Here is a 6,697-nt window from a genome sequence, read left to right on the forward strand (position 1 = left end):
TTTTCGTGGAGGATTTCATCCAGATTCATAAGCAAATGGGGTTTCGTTATACTTTTGACAAAAGCTAACTACATGCATATAAAATTGAATTGTTTTGAGTATATCAAAATGTATTTTAAAAAATTACAAATCATTACCAAAACACATACAAATATTGCTCATTTGATCTATCGTTTATAAGGTGGATTCATTTATCATCAGTCTAATTGCAATGGTTCCTAATGTACCATGCATATCAGGAAAGTTGGCAAATAAAGATAGTTTTTGTAAATAACATTTATCCTGCACTTTGTGCTGATAGTATAGTGTAGAAAATACATATAATATCGTTGACAACTCTTTTATGTTTATATTAGTCGAGGAAGACTAGCATTGCTCTCTAATTGAAAAACTAAAGGTTGAAAGCTGTCTTATCTGATATTTGTAAATAAGCTGCACAATAGGTACAATGCAGCACCAGCCAGGTCACTTGATGGTATCTTGACATCTAAACCTGAAATAGTAATTATCAGCACCACACAAAACATTGTCTCTACGAATGTCGAATATTGAAACAAATAGCATCCACTTAATGTCAGAATTGCTGATGTTGGTTGTGAGTACACGATAATCGTCTAACTATTGATAGCAATTAATATACAACAAAAGGCAAAAATGCTGAAGTTTTGTAGCTGGAAAATATGAAGATTATCATAGAAATCTATACACATCAGGGGGTTATCAAGTGCAGAATTCAATTAGCAATACTAACGAGTTTCCATAAACCCTATCTAAATAAATCCTCTCTATGGTATCTACAATTCATATTGCCCTTGTAGAAATACAATCCAAAGTTCAAATTCTTAAAGTTACAAATTTGAAACTCGTTTGGAATAGTTACAATTCAGTACCTCATGGATCAGAAAATAAAAATCACTTATAGTATAACTGAAAAGTGAATATAACGAATAGTGATCAATCCCATAAAGAATGCAATATTAAGAGACCTCTGGACACACCAGAAGTTCGATTGGAGAAGAAATTGCCCCCTGTGACCAGTCACACCCGCCGAGAGTCCTCTATGTTGATCAGGTAAACGGAGTACTATGTAGTTAAAATCAGTATGTAAAAAGTACCTAATAATTGTTATGAAACACGTCAGCCGTCATTCGACCTAACGAAAAGTTGTGTTTGTTTATAATATCATTATAATGATCATAGAATTTGTGAAATCTTCAAACGAGACTGTTGAAACCCCTGTAACATCAACTTATTTGTCAGTAGCCAGTCTCGAATGAAAAAATGATTATACGCAGAACATATTATCGCGTATTAAATCAGTTGAGAGACATAAACACAATATACAGGTGATAATGGAATATTGCTACATAAATTTGGGAAGTTGACGATGGAGATACTAAAAGTCATTAGATTGATTAGTCAGTTTGCCGTTAACATCTATGTTCAATAAAATATAATACATATACAGTTGTATGAAGTAGATATGGAACACTCGGGTATGTTTTATTTCGAGTTCACTGGGGTATATTGAATCCAAATATGAATGAAATGAACAATGTTAATAGACAAAACTTCATTGGGTCAGTTAATAAAGGAGGAGCTCAATTCATGTCCATTGGAATTCCATCAGGCTGTTGGAAGATCTGATCACCAAAGACTATGAAGATATTGTCAATGAGATGAGGAGCTCCAGTATCTTCAATTTTAATATCAACTTCAGAGTAGTTGTGCGTAGAATGCCACGTTTAACCAAATTATTTTTTGAATGATCGATCACAAGATATGCATATTTCAACTTTTTTCATTTTCATTGAAGAAGCAACTTTCTATGAAGTCAAAAAGTCTAGTTTTTAATTCATCGTGAGGAATGGTCATGTAAAGTGTTGAAAACCATACGTTTTGATGTTGATTTGAGAAAAGTTTTGTGGTTTTAAATTTACTAAAAGTTATGTAGAATTTTTGAATTACACCACTTCTGGCATATGTCGTGGCACTATATGTTTGAAGTTTCTACTTCACAGCATCGGTAATGACATGCCCAGCTGGACTATAATTGAAAGAAGAACAAGACCACATAGGTGGATTATGCATAGATGGTCTATATATATATAAATCACTGTAAATTTATTTTATAATTAAAATGTTTGGATGCAATAATGGAAGTATATTTGTAGAATTGATTTATTGTTTGTTTTACGTCGGTCGATAATTTTTCACTCATATTGTGACGTCACGAGCTGTAGGTGAAGTACCACAAACTTGGACCTTCATGTATGCTTAGCTCTTAGGGCCGTAGCATTGAGGGTTCTTTAGCGTACCAACACCTGTCGTGACATTGGACCTCGGTTTTTAAGATCATATCCGAAAGACCCATGCTTCTCACTTCTAAATGCCGAGCGTTTAGCGGAGGAACGATCACGTCCTATATTAACGTCTTAGGTTTGACGTGGCCCATGGCACGAGCGGGGCTTGAACTCACGACCTCCTGGTTACGAAGCGAACGCTATAGCACTCAACAACCGCGACGTTTATGGGCGGGAAATACAGGATGGAAACTTGAAATATGGCGGAATACAAGACTTTTTATGACGAAAAATGTTGCTTATGTTGATAGCAATTATTCCTTTGTTAGTAAATTTAAGTTTAAGATACTTCATACTAAATTTGAAAAGAACTGGAAGGGTAGTTAAGAAGTTAAAAACCTCTACCCAAGGGATCATAACATTTACAATTTTAGTAGAGGTCTTCTTGCTCTACATGACTATGCATCAATTTTTTCTTACAGATGTGTGGTTGTAGAGAAGAATACTTTTGAAACTTTAATTAATTTTTGTTAGTTTTTTGCCCTGTCCCTGAGGTCCCAGGAGTGCAGGAATCCAGAACTCTACAATTTATATCCCACATGTCCCAATGATGTTTCACACTGAATTTGAAAAGAATTGAAATGGTAGTCATCAAGAAGTTGCATATGTTCAATTGATAACAAAAATATACTGATGTAGACCAATCGGTGAAATGAGTGACTAAAACCCTAGAGAGATATCGATTACCCTAACCTTGGGGGTTTTCCCATTGTGATTTCCACTTTCACTTCTTGGGTTCATAGAAATAAGGTTTTGTCAAAAATTAATTTGAGTTTACCAAACGTATCATGATATGAATTCTGGGAATTACATTTTTTTTTTAAATATTAGCTTCATCCAACTGTTAAAAATGGTTGTTGCATTCATATGACCTGTACTTTAGACTATTTTCGGTTGACAAACTACCTTTAAAGTACAAATTCATAAAACTATTCGTCTTTGACAATAAGTCACTTTCATTTCTACCGTTGGATTATATGGGTTGTGCATGATTGTAAAATTGATACTGTAGATTTTTCGAATAGCTCGTGTGCCATTATATTCTCTCATTTGATCATTTATATGCTTGACAAAACTACTAGATTGGTATTTTTTCTTTCATGAAGCAAGTAATATTTACCTTTTGAAATTGAAGTAAAAGGCAGAATGCCATATTGTAATATTTATGATTTTTCTAAGTCTACCTTTACTGGCAGTTTTAAAATTTGAGTGTTTGATAAAAAGTGTCCCAGTGAGGGTTACTTGGAGTTATGATTTCTTTCATAACTACTTTTAGTGTAAAATTTTAAATAGGAGTCTAATGCGCGAAAAAAAAATAACAACGAAATAATGCGATATTTGCATGCATATGAAGATATTCTTTTAAATAATGAAAGCAGAAATAGTAATAAATCTGTGTACTAGGTACGCGATCATTATACTATTGCGCCCATCTGAACTCGTGTAAATATCCCGATCATATTTCTCATGTAAACAATCAACCGCGTATTCCTTTAAGTTTGACTTCCTAACAAGTGTAAGAGAATATGGGTAATTTTCTGCTTAGTTTGCTCCTCGGTTTGTCGCTTGTCTAAACTATTTAATTAATTGCTTTTAAATGATAGTATACTATTGTCTCTATACGTATAATGGAGAGCTAGGTTTATTTAACATAAAATTTGGCTTAGAAGAAAAACAAGAACGGAATAGTCTGGGACAGTGTACGCAAATCTTTATGAAATTCAATTCTAAAATATTGTTTGAAACATGGAACTTCCGTGTACGCCATAGATTAATTTACTGAAGAAAATACTTCAATCAGTACGTTTCCATTTATACTACATAAAGGAATTTAAGATATTCCTTCTACAAATCGACACATAATCCGTGCTGCCAATAATTTTGCATATGCACGTAGTACAGGTAGTCGCCATACCTTATTTTGGATTTATGTGCAACATAAAGTATTTTATGCTATCAAGGCATAACTCTCATTCATATCGAAAGACATATTTTCGGAATTGTTAAATCTGCGGCAATGATTATATTTTAGAAAACTTTTAGGGAATTACATAGATGCATGTAGCTACGTTATTCACTTTTTACTTTCAACTTGTGTTATATTAGACTGAACCTCATTTCATGTTGAACGTTTTCTGACCCATTATACTAAAACTGGATATAAATCTAGGTATCTGCCGAGAGAGCATTGGCTTTTCTGCAAATTGTACATTCTAATCGTCTCGGTATGTACATTTCCTTATGGTATTCTTGATTTAAGACAAGGCCGTCAACGAAGACAATAAATCTCTAGTAACATACGCACTCTCAAACGTGGGTACAAACAAGGCCTGTCCGTGTTTGGCCAACTCTCTATTTTGTATTCCTCATACAAGTTATGAGATTGATCACTGTTCATTATCTTCACCTTTTTTGTCAGTGTAGGAGTGTACTACAATATATCCCATTGTACTCGAAATTAAAGACACCACAGGGTAGTCCATATCTGCTTCGTATTTAGATGTTTTAATGAACATAGACATTAACAACATAAAACCAGCTATACTTTATGACAAACGGGATAACTTCAGTTTCTCCATTGTCAACTTTCATTATTTCTGTAGCAATATTCCATTATCACGTGCATATAGTGTTTATGTTTCAACTGATTCGATACGTTAGAGAATGTTCTGCGTATGAGCATTTTTTAATAAAGAATCGGGACAGACGACTATTCACAAATAAATTGATACTACAGTATCGTTTAGAGTTAACATTTCACAAAGTCTATGGTCGTTGTAATGATCTAATTTGCAAATACAACCTGCCAATAGGTCGAATGCTGTTTGACGTGTTTCCTGGGCATTGTGAGGTAGTTCTTTACATACCGATTTTGACTACATATTACTTCCTTTTCCTGATCGGGTGTGAGATGCTTACTCTTTCTAGGAACCTGATATCACCTCTGGTATGTACAGGGGGCCGTGTTTGCCCTACTTTTAATGTTATGTTCCTTATTGGATTTACGAGATTGATCACTGCTCGTTATTTTTCCTTTTAGCTCACCTGAGCTGAAATCTCAAGTGAGCTATTCTGATCGCCGGTTGACCGTCTGTTTGTAAACTTTTTACATTTTCGACTTCTTCTCCAGAACCACTGGGCCAATTCCAACCAAACTTGGCGAAAAGCATCCTTAGGTGAAGGGCTTTCAAGTTTGTTCAAATGAAGGACCATGTCCTTTTCAAAGGAGAGATAATCACAAAAATGTAAAAATAGGGTGGGGTCATTTACAAATCTTTTTCTCAAGAACCACTGAACCAGAAAAGCTGAAATTTACATGAAAACTTCCTGACATAGTGCAGATTCAAGTTTGGTCAAATCATGGCCCCCGAGGGTTGGATGGGGTCACAATAGAAGATCAAAGTTTTATATGCAAATATATATGGAAAATCTTTAAAAATCTTCTTCTCAAGAACCACTGAGCCAGAAAAGCTGACATTTACATGAAAGCTTACTAACATAGTGCAGATTCGAGTTTGTTCAAATCATGGTCCCCGGGGGTTGGATGGGGCCACAATAGGGGATCAAAGTTTTACATACAAATATATAGGAAAAATCTTTAAAACTCTTCTCAAGAATCATTGAGTCAGAAAAGCTGATATTTACATGAAGGCTTCCTGACATGATGCACATTCAAGTTTGTTAAAATCATGGTCCTCGGGGGGTAGGATAGGGCGACAAGGGGAGATCAAAGTTTTACATACAAATATATAGGGAAAATCTTTAAAAATCTTCTTCTCAACAACCACTGAGCCAGAAAAGTTTATTTTTACATGAAAGCTTTCTGACATAGTGCAGATTCAAGTTTGTTCAAATCATGGCCCCCGGAGGTTGGATGGCCCACAATAGTGGATCAAAGTTTTATATACAAATATATAGGGAAAATCTTTAAAAATCTTCTCAAGAACCACTGAGCCAGAAAAGCTGAAATTTACTTGAAAGCTTCCTGACATCATGCAAATTCAAGTTTGTTCAAATCATGGCCCCTGGGGGTAGGATGGGAACAGAAGGGGGGGGGTCAAAGTTTAACATACAAATATATAGGGAAAATCTTTAAAAATCTTCTTCTCAAGAACCACTGAGCCAGAAAAGCTGATTTTTACATGAAAGCTTTCTGGCATAGTGCAGATTCAAGTTTGTTCAAATCATGGCCCCCGGGGGTAGGATGGGGCCACAAGGGGGGATCAAAGTTTTACATACAAATATAGGGAATATCTTTAAAAATCTTCTTCTCAAGAACCATTGGGCCAAAGAAGTTGGTATTCACATGAAAGCTTTCTGACATCATGTAGATT

Source organism: Ostrea edulis, chromosome 2 (genome assembly GCF_947568905.1).
Source record: "Ostrea edulis chromosome 2, xbOstEdul1.1, whole genome shotgun sequence".
Lineage (NCBI taxonomy): Eukaryota > Metazoa > Mollusca > Bivalvia > Ostreida > Ostreidae > Ostrea > Ostrea edulis.